General features: G+C 42.4%; 2 protein-coding genes and 1 long non-coding RNA gene across 3 annotated transcripts in view; 1 reads left to right on the top strand and 2 right to left on the bottom strand.

Moving 5' to 3' along the window:
- LOC146984045 (galactose-specific lectin nattectin-like) overlaps positions 1-13,601 on the bottom strand; it is a 170,951-nt gene that overhangs the window by 109,338 nt on the left and 48,012 nt on the right. The gene's annotated exons all lie outside the window — the stretch shown is intronic.
- Positions 1-13,601, top strand: part of acss2 (acyl-CoA synthetase short chain family member 2) — a 223,175-nt gene that overhangs the window by 171,518 nt on the left and 38,056 nt on the right. The window lies entirely within an intron of this gene.
- LOC146984046 (uncharacterized) overlaps positions 7,334-13,601 on the bottom strand; it is a 46,208-nt gene continuing 39,940 nt past the window's right edge. Inside the window, exon 2 of the long non-coding RNA XR_015036133.1 lies at positions 7,334-7,583. This is a non-coding gene — a long non-coding RNA (uncharacterized LOC146984046). The remainder of the gene's footprint in view (positions 7,584-13,601) is intronic.

Genomic DNA, 13,601 nt, shown 5'->3' with positions numbered 1-13,601 from the left:
AGGACCCCATCACCCACAGTCAAGACTGACACGGCTTCAAATAACAATAATAGTAGGCTATTCATAATGAAAATGAGAACTTATGAAGTTATGATGACTTCAGTGTAGATGTTTAGCCACAAGGTGGCGCAGTTATTACACGAAGAGTAGATCTGAGGGCTTTACTACGACGGAGGCTCACAACATATCGTGTGTATTATTGAAAGCGAGGGGTGTGCCTATAGGCTAGTGAGTAGGCTACAGAGTGTCTACTCTGTACAGTGACTGTACAGTAACTTCGTTCAATATAGATACTACTTCAAAGTGGCCATTTCACTCGTGGGGAGCGAGATTCACGCAACGCGTGAAATGTGAGTGACAGTGATCACCAACGAGAGCATTATGACTGATAGCTCCCCTGGTAGAACAGCTCACTCATTAGGCTGATTCATCCACTAGTGTGGGTTCGAGACTCAGTTTAGGTTGTACCATTAATTAATGTGTTTTCTTTTCTCATCATCATTATGATCACATAAGGCTTAAGTTTGAGCAAATAAATGAGCAAATGAGCATTAATTCTCCGCCGGGCCGAGGCACCAACTTCCCTGCTTGTGTACATGTGTATAGGGATGTGAACGTGTACTTAAATATGTACACGTGTACACTGTGCATTTTCCTGGCCAGCACAGGTACCAGGAGACCAAGACCCCCTGTCATGTCGGTCCTCCACCCTTCCTGATCCGCCGCAAGTTGCAAGAGCCCCGCGGAGCCCAGTCTCTCCCTCCTCTCCCACACTTCAGCACCTGTCCTGGGCTGTCACTCTGCAGGGAAGGCGCGTGTCATAAGCCGTTGCAGACAACGTACACAAGCAGGGAAGTTGGTGCCTCGGCCTGGCGGAGAATTAATGCTCATTTGCTCATTTATTTGCTCAAACTTAAGCCTTATGTGATCATAATGATGAAAAGAAAACACATTAATTAATGGTACAACCTAAACTGAGACTCGAACCCACACTAGTGGATGAATCAGCTTACTGAGGGAGCTGTTCTACCAGGGGAGCTATCAGTCATAATGCTCTCGTTTGTGATCACTGTCACTCACATTTCACGCGTTGCGTGAATCTCGCTACAGTACAGTAAGTTACTGTACAGTCTTTGTCACTGTACAGAGTAGACACTCTGTAGCCTACTCACTAGCCTATAGGCACACCCCTCGCTTTCAATAATACACACGATATGTTGTGAGCCTCCGTCGTAGTAAAGCCCTCAGATCTACTCTTCGTGTAATAACTGCGCCACCTTGTGGCTAAACATCTACACTGAAGTCATCATAACTTCATAAGTTTTCATTTTCATTATGAATAGCCTACTATTATTGTTATTTGAAGCCGTGTCAGTCTTGACTGTGGGTGATGGGGTCCTCTATGTCTGCTAGTGTCTGTAGCCTACTAGCCTACAGTAATATTTTTGTCGACATTATCAAATTGAGGAACTTTTATTTTGAAGGGCACAGGGCAAGGAAGCACACTAGCCAATCAGAGGACCCGCCCACCCACGGAAACAAAATATTGAGTGGTAAATTCGTTTTGTTAAATAAGAACCAAAAACGAGAAAACAAACTGAAATTTTGATTTCCGTTTTTTTTTCCAAAACGAAAAAACGAAAAAACGGCTTGTTTCTGGTTTCTCCTTATGTCAATTATTCCCAGAAAACAGACTGATAAAACGTACCTTGGTCCTTCCGGGTCATGTAAACCCGACCAATTAAATATTAAAATCAAAATCAGTCCTGCTGGGTCAGTGTATCTTTTGGTCATTGGATTTTCTTTCGATGAATGGGAATTAAAAATCAAAAATCACTGGTTTATTCTATTTTCGTTTTGAAATACAAAAAATAAAATTGAAACACAAAGTGCTCTTGTTTTTGAGTGTCAAAGAACAATTAACTACATTTTAAAAACAGTTTGATTTTCATGTTCTATGTCACATAACAAAAAATTAAATCAGCAGTCAACAGAAACAAATAAACAGACCAAAAACACTTCTTTTTTTAATATTTTGACACCAAATGTTGTCATTTTCAAGGCAAGAGCGCCAATGAGCGCTACGGTACCTGTGTGTATGTGGTTCTGTAGGCCAAAATCTACTCGGATATGATTTCAGACAGTAAAACAAGGCCTGACATATACAGAAATCAGTACGCATATCAGATGAAAGTGGGGGCAGAAAGGAGATTTCAAGATGAAAATGGCAGAAGCTTGAGTCCCCAACGTACGTCACAGGTGGCAAAAGTTATAACCAAAATATGGACCTGCTATATCTCCCTTTTCCCTTCTTCTACTCTGTATGTTGTGAGCATGTGCGTGTGAAGACTTTGTCCCCCGCCAATAGGGGGGGGAAACGGGTCTGTTGTCCTGGCCCAAGGCATTAAATTATAGAATACTGTTTCAAAATAAGCCTATTTGTGGAAAAAAATAGCTATGTAATATTTGAGTTGGGGGTGGGGGTCCTAAGACTATCTCGTTCCAACCTCGTTCCAACCCGGGCCCAGGCAAGACTATCAACTGGCCTGATAGACCAGTCCGAATCCGGCCCACAGCTTTGCCTTGTAAATGACAACTTCCAGTGTCAGTGAATATGAAGATAAAGTTTGTTTTTTTGTTTCTGTCATCTAGTGATTTTATTTTTGTTATATGAAATAGAACATGAAAATCAAACTGTTTTTAAATTTTAGTTAATTGTTCTTTGATACTCAAAAAGAAGAACGCTTTGTGTTTCAATTTTATTTTGTGTATTTCAAAATGAAAATCCAATAAACCAATCATTTTTTGTTTTTTTAATGTTTGTACCGGTATTTTGTCCTGTTTTAGCTATTATTTCAATTTTCCCTTTAAACCTCACTATTTGAGATTCAGGCCTAAGCGCTTTATGATATGTTAAGAGAGCACAACTAACCGGAGAGGTGACTTAATATTCTGTATTTCCACATGATTTTGCTCAAAGCCTTTGCTCTAGTAAAGAGGGGGTATGCTGTCCAGTTCTGATTTCTATTGCTAATGTGAACAGCAGAGGTGGCAAAAGTACTCATATTCTGTACTTAAGTAGAAGTACAGATACATGTGTAAAAAAAAATACTCTGGTAAAAGTAGAAGTACTGAGTCAACTCCTTTACTCAAGTAAAAAGTACAGGCTCTGAAATGTACTTTGAAAGTAAAAGTAAAAATGAATTTTTGCCGTTAATGAAACCTACATCATTTGATAATTTTGTTAAATAAAAAAAGTTCAGACAGAATAATCAAGATTGAACTGACCAGAGGCAGTGTTTCCCAACGTTTGGGCGGCCACAGACTCTCACAAAATAATAATAGCCTAATAATAATTTTTAAACAGCGTTTCACCACCTCTCATCTGTCAGTCAGTCCACCTGCCGGCTCTCTCGCGTGCGGTCGCACCGCATGTACACGTACGTGCGCGCGCGCGCACACACACACACGGGCACATGGACAGGTTGCGCTTTGCCGCTCGTAAACGGTAAATGCGCTGTACGGTGTTCAAAATCCCCCTCCCCCCCGTCGGATAGACCACCATCGCTTCCTTCCTCCATGCTGCTGCCTCCATGTTGCTGCTACAGTCGCTACAAGTTGGTAACTCGGTTCTCTCTCTACCGTCCCCCCTCCCTCCTCCCTCTCGCCCTCTCTCCCTCTCTAGTTCGTCACGTCTTTTACCGGTGCTTTTACGTCGTGTCAAAAAAAAAAGAGTAACGAGCCTGTTTTTACAATGTAAGGAGTAGAAAGTACATATTTTTGCGTATAAATGTAGGGAGTAAAAGTAAAAAGTCGTCAGAAAAATAAATACTCAAGTAAAGTACAGATACCTGAAAAATTTACTTAAGTACAGTAACGAAGTATTTGTCAAGAAGAATCCCAGGTTTCACGTATTCAGTCAACTCAGTGACTGCTAGAGTGTAAAGCCTGAGATGCTGAGGCAGTTGGAGCAATTCACCAGTCTGATGTCTGGACAGAGTTGTGAGTCTTCAGTGGATGTTATCCGTGCCAAGTTGCTACGCAACATGGTGGGGGAGGACAAGAAACTCACTTGCAAGTCTAAGGTTGACCTGGCTCGCCTTCCTCCATGCCACTTTGCTCTGAAACCACATGCCCGACTTGTGACCTACCGTGTCGCCTTGATGAACCTATTCTGGAAAAACCAAAACCCTATGATGAGGGGCAGGGATGGATGAAGACTGATGAAGGAGTGTTGAAACCTGTGTGGTCCTGTGGTCCTATCCTACCAACTTCACTGGTTGATCCCCATGACACTGGAGAGCATGAACAGGAAGAGGAGGAGAAAGAGGAAGGAGAGGATGAGTTTAAAGCAATACTAAAGAACTTTCAGTTTTGGTTGAATTTGGCGGTGCCTGTGGACCAAAGCGGTAGTGTTTTGCCTGAAGAAAGACTCCATTTCCCATGAACACTAGCGTGAAGCCCTGTAAATATCCTGCATTAAAATTAACAGAAGACATCAAAACTAAGTTTCTGTTTCCAGTGGATCATTTCAAAGTGAAAACACAAACATAATCCATTGCTAAAGTGCCGTTTTGCCTGTTCCCTCCTTGTTGTGACTCGCAAAAGTGAAAGTGAAACGTAAGTGAGAGCAGGGTTCCTACCATGCTCCTCAAAGTTGCTTAGTGCCAGAGAAAGAGATACAGACCATAATGATACAGACCCCCTCAGGCCATGACAGAGGTGTCATTCAACCTGTTGTAAGTCGATGTATCATCACAAAAGTTATGAAAATATTTTATGAAGGTTGAAAAGTTCCTTAGTGTTGGTTTAACTCTGATGATTTCAGTGAAAACGATGATGAGTGATGCATAGTGGAGAACCATTTACTTGACTGTTTATCTGGCATGGGAAAGAGAAGAGTGGTCACATCAACAAGAGTTCTATTATGATGTTTGATCCAAATAAACCTTGGTTAAACACACAACAACCTCTGTCTAGACACCTTATTTGGTATCTCCAATATTGGCGTCTTGTAATTGGTAAAAGGGTTAGGTTTGCTTACTAGCATGCCACCAACATGTGATCACTTTATGAATAGTTTTATTGTGATCTCTGACCCCCAAAACATGGGTCTAGACACCTTATTTGTTCAGATATCTGCAATATTGGCTGAGATATAATGAAATTAGGTTTTTTTGATAATGGCGGCACTAATTTGCATAAAAATGATACACGGGACATTCTGACAACTTTTTAACATAGCTCATCATTTTCTACACATTTTTTCCAATCTAGAAACACTGGTTAGAAGTATATTTCCGGGGGGTGCATGATACCCCCCTCTTCCTACTAGACTAATCCAAACCGGTGCCGACTGCGCTGCTGCGCAGGGTGAAGTGTGCGCCCACCGAGCGTATACTGTAGCAAGACAAAAAAGTTTTTTCCGGTTTTATATCAGATTATTATCATCATTAGATGGAGCCTTGACGTGTTTGTGCGTGTCCGATCCCTAAAACGTCTCTCTCTCCAAATATTTCTAATTGTTTGTCATGTTTAAATTACGAGTTTCAAAGGCGTCGGCATATTTTGAACATGAGAGAGAGTATTACGGATTAAAATTGTAATTTTCAGCAGTGACAAGCAGTATTTATTTGCATTCCTACATTTACACAAGCGCTACACACAGTCATATATTGTATATATATATGTATATATATTGTATAAAATTGTGTTTTATATTTAACGAGTCCTGTATTGCCAGGAAATGATAATACATACGTAGTCTATGAAAAAAAGTGGAAAAGTCAGGGGGCAGGGGCCCACTTTAGTATTCTTTCAGGGGGCCCAGAATTCCTAGCAACGGCCCTGGTGCCATATGCCAAAAGTGCCATATTCTCGACTATAAATCACGCTTTTTTTTAGGAGTTTAGTCAAAGGGACTTATATAAAAAATATATGCCATGCCATGATCACAACAGGTCACAACTATGCTTGTGGTAACTGAATGCTGCTACTGCACCAATGAAAGAATTACTAAACCATAAAAAGACAGAGAAAACAAAGCAGTGTTTCCCCTACTGTTTTTTTCTCTGGCTTTTTATGCATTTATTTTGAAAGGGCAGCTGGAGAGAGACGGGGGCGCGGAGAGAAAGTGAGAGGGGGGATTGACACGCAGCAATGGGACTGTCAGAGGGTCGCTGCAGCGGCCGTGCTCTACCAAGACTCGTGACTCACCTCCAACCGTCAGCGCCGCGGTCATTGGAGCTGATTCTGGGAACATTTACACCGGGCCGCCGTGTCATGTCTCGGTTCCACAGAGCGTTTCAGTGACGGTGTCACGGCCTGACGCTGCTTCATTACTGCTGCGCTATGAGCAGACGTGGCGGCGCGCGTTAATGTCACCATCGTATGAGTGTGTGTGTTAATTAACGAGTGAATGAAAACTAAAGTCCCATCGTTGTGTAGCCGACGGTTCAGGGACCGAGTGTCACACAACACCACTGACAGCGGTGTGTGTGTGTGTGTGTGCGCGCGCCCGCCATCGGGCTGATTTTAGAGGAGGGGGGGGGGGGGAGTGAGCGAGAGAGAGTGAGAGAGAGACGGTGCGCAGTGTTTGTATCAGATACAATACAAAGGCTCCCTGACACCTATATTATAGGAAAACAGAGGACTTGTATGTAAAAATCCGATGTACAGCAGCAGGGAACGCCCCTATGGATCTTTTTTTCATAACTTCCATATCTTTTGTCATATTTCTTTTCCCTCAACCAAAACTTTCGCGACCCCCCTGCAGTACCTCCGCGGACCCCCTAGGGGTCGCGGACCCCCTGTTGAAGACCTCTGCCTTAGAGGCAGACTAAACAGAAGCCGATGTCGTTCTGCCTCTTTGTGTTTACATACAGGTGGGTTTAACTTCTTCTAGTGTACATGTTGGTGTCCCAAAACAAGGGTAATGAGTATCGAAGTTATTTTTGTAAGAGACAGAGAGTTAAAACTGAGTAATTGTGTGTTTTAACTGTTTTAAGGTCCGTGTTCGGATGTCGGTTGCTAACTGCTAGCATGTAGCTAAACGGTACAATGTAAAATGTAAACAAAGGGGTTTGTTTTGTTTTGTTTTGATGTGATTAATTGTGTCACGTTTTATTACGGCTTGTGATAATTAATAACATGCGTGTTTGACTTTATGAGAATAAATTCTGCAGTCCTGCTAAACAGAAGCTGATGTCATTCTGCCTCTTTGTGTTTACATACAGCTACTGACCGTGGCGGCAGAGGCCATCGCGACCCTCCCTGATACCCCTAGGTCAGGAGGGTAATATATGCAATGACAGTAAATGGACATGACTACTGCTTGATGCTCTGTCTGTTTATTTCAAAAGTTGTTGGATTTAGCAGAAATACAGTTCATACTGAAGGATCAAAATCCAACACTCCACCACCACTGAGGAACAAAGAACAAGAACCAATGAAATGAAGGGAAGAAAGAGAAAGAGGACAAGACCAGGTCAAATCTCTGACCTGCCTGTAGTTATAGATTGATTTTATATCCCTGATGTCCCCTGACAAAATTACTGAACACACAAATCCAAAACAAGACTGTGCTGTGATTAGCTGTGAACTGATTAATTTGATCATAAATTCAGGAGAAGACATTGTGTGTGAGTAAGTTCACACTGCTGTCACTGAAGTCTGATGTGATGATCAGTCAGCGAGGTACACTGTCAGTCCCAAAGGTTTGGCACAGACGAAAGGTCTTCTGGCGGAGCATCTCTGATCGTTCCAGAACGGACCTGTAAGAAGAAGAGAGAGATTATTTACAGTAAATATTTCTTAAATTTTCTTTTTAAAGGATCTATTAGCAAAAGATGGATCATATTGAACTGATAGATGCATTTTCCCAGGATTCATTTGCTGTGCTGTCATGGAGATGCAGCCATGAGAGAGCTGTTGACAAAGGGTCTGGTGTGTTCAATCAGACCACATGTGCAGGGTCGAGTGGGCTGGAGCCAATCCCAGCTGACATAGGCTGAGGACCGTGGACAGGTCACCACACAGAGCAGAGAGACAGAGACAGAGACAGAGACAGGGAGAGCTGTGGACAAACAGTCAGCCTACTGTGCATCATGTGTTTGGACTGAACCTGGACAGAACCCATGCTGACACAGGGACAACATCAGACTCAGGTGGTGCACACTTGCAGATACCTGTTGGCATCCACCTGGACATCAAACATGACTGATCTCTGAACAGGGCAGAGTCAGCAGTCATTATCTGACTCTGTATGAACTTACTGGTTGTTCTTAACACATGTTATGATCTGTCCATTGTCATAAGGCTCCAGAAATCAAGTCCCCTTCAGAGAACACAAATCACCAGTAAAAGGTCAAGAAATCATAAATACCATGAACATTAGTCTCCACACAGTGTTCTGAACGTCTATAGTTGTCGGGCTGCCCTTTAATCCAGGCTTTGTAGTCAAACTTTGAGCCATCAGTCCACATCCAAGCGAAGTCCTGGAAGAGAAAGCACAGGTTACCTCTTTAAGCACAGGGCACATCAGATCCTTTGTGTTTAAATGTCTCACCTTTACACCGTCATGGCCTCCAATCCAGGTAAATCTATCAGAGCCCCTCCTTTTCCGAATCAGGTCCCTGACAAACTTGTTTTCCTCAGCGCTGTGGATGGAGGCTAAGTTCCCACCCATTTTGATGCAGATGCGCTGATGACCAAGATAATGAAATGAGAGAAATACAACCTGGGTCTAAACAGCAAACACACAGGCATCGCCTTAAACTAGCAGAAAACGATGAAACTGTAGTGAGTTGGAAAATGCTGCGTATGGTTTCTTAATGTAAACAGCCCCCCTGAAGTACTTGAACCATTCTAACATAGCACACAAACACACAACACTACACATTGTTCTGTATTTAAAAAATACACATTTATGTCAGTAGATGGTGCTATTGCACAAGCAGAGCTGTGCAGCTCTGTCTCTGTGGGACATGGATGTATTAGAAGAGCCTATAATAAATACATGGATCATATAAAATTATAATTCCTATAATACATGCTGTTTAGCCCCAGATCCTTAAAGCTGTCATGGTAACACAGTGCTTACTGACTTGTGTAACCCTAGATCTGGTGCCAGGAACAAAACAAACAACATCCCAAGAAAACTGTTCACAAAGTGCTTTATGGTGTAAAACAGAATTTTTTAGCAAAGCCTAGTGACATAGTCGTCAAGACATCAACAGTTTTAAAGCCACAACAGAGTTACTGATCATATTGTTCTAATACCTCTGCATTAGCCGCATCCGTGGGATAGGCTATGAACATGAAACAGCGAGAGCCAAACACAGTCCAACGACGGGGACAGCCAGGAACTGTAACACAGTTAGATAGTTAGATAATTATGGTGGGTTGAAAATAAATCTCATTTAGGTAGAGGAAAGCTAACAACTCTCATTTTTTACAGAGTAATTTATGTATAATGTCTATTCATTGTAAATATTTCACAGATTATCACAGAGGTGATTCTTAGAAATACAAAACACTACTACTACTGTGATTAAAATGTGTCAGCTTTCATTTAGACATTTACATTTAACACTAGGGGCCCTATTTTCCTGGTGCAACTCAGGGTGGCGCAGCAAGGCGAGCCCTGACGCAGCTGGCGCAGTGGCATTTTCCTCCAGTGCAACAACGTGCGCAGCGGATTCGGTAAATTGGCAGACTGCTGTGCGCCGAGATGGGAGTGGTCGCGCAGCAGGGGGAGGTGTCCACAGATTCACCGTGGCACAGTGACAATTTGTTACAGATAGCTCGAAAGCTCGCCAGCTCCAACCTGGTCTAATGTCAGCGCAAGGCGAAGCGCAGCCAGAGCAGTGGTAATTTGACTGCCCAGCGCGCAGTGCGTACACATCACCAAGACCTCACAGGCAGATTTCCACAGTCCCAGGCACATTTAAATGCAATTAATAATAATAATAATAATAATCATCATAATAATAATAATAATCATCACAATAACCCCTATTTATTGTATCTGAATCAGCACATACACGTATATCTATATCGATTGTTCCGTCACACTGATGACAGATCAAAGGCTGTCGGCATGCGTAATGGAAACTCAGCCTGACTGAATTAACACAGATGAAACCACGGAGGGAATGGGACAAAAAAGCAGCCGTGGATGTCCCAAGAGCAGGTGTTGACACTACACACTGTGCCGTTGCAGATTATCAGCTATTTATTTATTTATTTACTTATTGATTTATTAGGGGCCAGCGCCGCATCGTCACGCGACCATAACAAATAAAACTGAAAACAAATAAACTATCATCTCTCACAGCAAACCACAATCAGCCTCGGCATCAGATAGTGAGCAGATATTAACATCTCCATCTCAGGTAAATTCTAAAGAAAAAAGAAAAAGGGAGACGCTCCGTGATGCCTCCTTTACGCACAGCTGTTTGTTTATGTTGTGATCTGTGCACACTGGTTTAAATATAGGTTACTAAATATGAGTGTCTTTATTAACTCTTTCGCGACCACACTAATTCCTCAGCACATCCGCTCAGGACCACATGTTTTTGGCTATTTGTTTACCTTTTATCTCACGTTGAACCGAACTCTGTACATCACCTAGAAACAAATGGTTTTCACGTGGTTGAAGAGTGACTTTCCAACGTGCTCCTCAAAAAAACGGCGAGTTTTTCCGCCGTTTCGTTCGTGAGTACGAAGTAGAAGAAGAGAGCTGGGTTTCTCCAAAAACGGAGCTCCCGCTCTAGTTTCAGAGAAAAACGCACTTTTGTGTCAAGTGGCAATCGGCTCATTTTACCGGTTCTCTGCAGTGTGGCGTCTCCCAAATCATTTCTACGGCTAAATAAATATATTTGTAGGCAAATCTGGGGGGTGTGGCAGCTTGGAGAGCAGCGGTGTGGGTCTCTGGCTGCAGCGGAGCAGCTCCGTGACACTGCTGTGTGACTGGCCGGCGATGAGTGCTCTGGGGCGGGGGCGGCCGGTCACAGCCCCCGTTGCGTGACGATGCGGCTCAATAAATCAATAAGTAAATAAATAAATGAAGAGTTCATTTGCAAAAGCACAAACTCCGTTTTTTTTTTTTTAATTCTAGAATCTTCATTTTTTATTTTTTATTTACATAAGGTGATATCAGTCAAACCAAAGTTGAGTGACTTTGAGATGTAACAAAACAGACATATCTCAAAAAAATAAAGTTTTATTGAAAACAACACTATGCAAAGAAAAATTACAAAGCCTCAGCTCATTTTTTTCAAAATGGCACTTATCTGCTTTTGCAAATGAACTCTTTAAATATAGCAGATCATTGCAACGGCACAGTGTGTAGTGTCAACACAGCAGTAATCCATCCTCATCTTTCATCTGTGTTAATTCAGTCAGGTCGAGTTTCCATTAAGCGTGCCGACAGCCTTTGATCTGTCATCAGTGTGAGGGACAATCGATATAGATAAACGTGTATGTGCTGATTCCGATAGGGGTTATTGTGATTATTAATTCCATTTAAATGTGCCTGGAACTGTGGAAACCTGCCTGTGAGGCGCGGATTTAAAGGCGAGGAGAGGAGCTCATTTGATTGGTGAAGATCTGACTCGGCTGTGTCAAACCCACTCCACGCCTTCTCTCCTCCCGCTATGCCATTTGCGCCGGTGGGAGGGAAGAAGGCGGGATGCGCCCCGCTGCGCCTCGAAGGAAAATTGCAAACTGCTCCTGGACACGCCTAGTTGGCGAAGCGAAGGCGAGGCGCAGGCCTGATCCGCTGCGCCTGCACTAGTTTACGAAAATAGAGCCCAAAGTATGATGATATTTCTGACAGCCTCTGTGCCAAATGTGGCCCAGTGTTTGCTGTGGCTCTTCAGGAAACCCAGATTTGTTAACATCATTAAGCACATGACACAAACAATGTAAACATACAAAGTGATAAATAATAATAATAATTAATATAACAAAACACACAAAGTAAACTTCTGCCATGTAGCATAATTGTAAATCCACCGTAAGTCCTCCAGTGAAAAAGCAGCTACAAACCCGGTACATTGACTTGATTGGAGATGGACGTCTGAGAACATAGAGAGCAGATTGATAATATCAGTATCAGCAGTCCCTCTGGGCTGAGACTAATATGATGTCTGTTTAACTGGTGAGCATTTCTTCAAGAAAAGCAACAGAATCAGTTTCAGTGCTTTTCTCAGTCTTTAACATAATTGAATGAATCTGGTTTAGGAGCTGGTTCATGGAGATGAGCAGTTGTGCAATGCTGCTTTTGCATTCAGGCACCATTAATTAATCTAGGGCTAATAGAAAAGTCATTTTCAGTGAAATATGATAATTTAAATTATTTCTTTGAAGAAACACCAGGCATTTATAACACATGGTGTTATGATGGTATGGTGAGACAGCTCCTTTGATTCAGACATTACATTTTGCCAGATTATGATTTCACTGCATTAAACCAATGCAAAAGTAATTAGAGCTCAAGTAAAAGTATGATCACATACTGTATATACATTCCATGTATTAATTTAAAGCAGATATCAGTGGAATGTTTTTGTTAATATAAGTCCTAAATAGTCCTATTTTCCGTCAGCAATCACTTACATGAAGTATTTCAGCCTAAACACGAGTCTCTCCGTCACTCTGCTCTGCTGTAACCCGAGGAGAAAATTTTCCTTGTGGGATACAAGTGTTATCCAATGAGGGGAGAGAACGGCATGAAGGGCTGTGTGTGCAGCCAAGGGATGCGCGTGAATGTGGTGACGTAGCACGAGGACCAATTGATGCCTGACAAGGGCGGGGGCTGCTAACTCATGGTGCGTTCAAGGAAACTCGTACTTTGTGTTTTTCCTTCCTGTGAAGTCATACCAGTTCGATCTGGTACGAGTTCACGGGTCGGAAGTTACGAGTGGCCGTTATAGGGAACTTTCACAGACAACAGGACGGTAAAAACACGAGCTACGGGTTACCTGGAACGCTACCAAGTCGTAGTTGTGACTTGAAGCTGTAACTTACGGTTTCAAAAGCCTGCCTTGAACACAGCATTAGCCGAAACGGCCGTGCTGCTGTTATCTGCTTTAAGGGAGGACATGGTCTTTGTTGAATAAACTCAAAATTTACACTACTAACTCAAACCCTTAAGATATTTAATTCTGTGAGTGATTTTCTCACCTCGCTGTTCACTACACATGCAACTGGAAGTAAAGTCAGGGTCATGTTCTTTAGCACTCTTTGTTTTCATTGTAACTGGGGATCAGAGAGTTTTACTCACAGCTCCTTCAAACAACAGTCCACCAGTGACACAGAGGAGGAAAACCACCTGAAAATGTGACGCCATCTGTGGAAAGACAACAAAACAGGCTGACTGTGCAGTCTTTTGCAGCAGTGTAGTGATCTCAGTAATTGTAAGCCTGAATGATTTAAGAGAACAATGTATGTATTATTATGTATGATTTTCAGTTGATAGGTGGTAAACCACCAAATGTTCACTTACCTGTAGTGGTATCTGACACAGGAGGAGGAACAAACAAGCAGGTTGTTGAGAGAGGTGGATATTCATCCTGTCCTACTCCTTTTATACCTGA

This window comes from Trachurus japonicus, chromosome 7, assembly GCF_045865225.1.
Source record: "Trachurus japonicus isolate A0001 chromosome 7, Traja_1.0".
Taxonomy (NCBI): Eukaryota; Metazoa; Chordata; class Actinopteri; order Carangiformes; family Carangidae; genus Trachurus; species Trachurus japonicus.
This window is presented reverse-complemented; position numbering and strand designations above follow the sequence as displayed.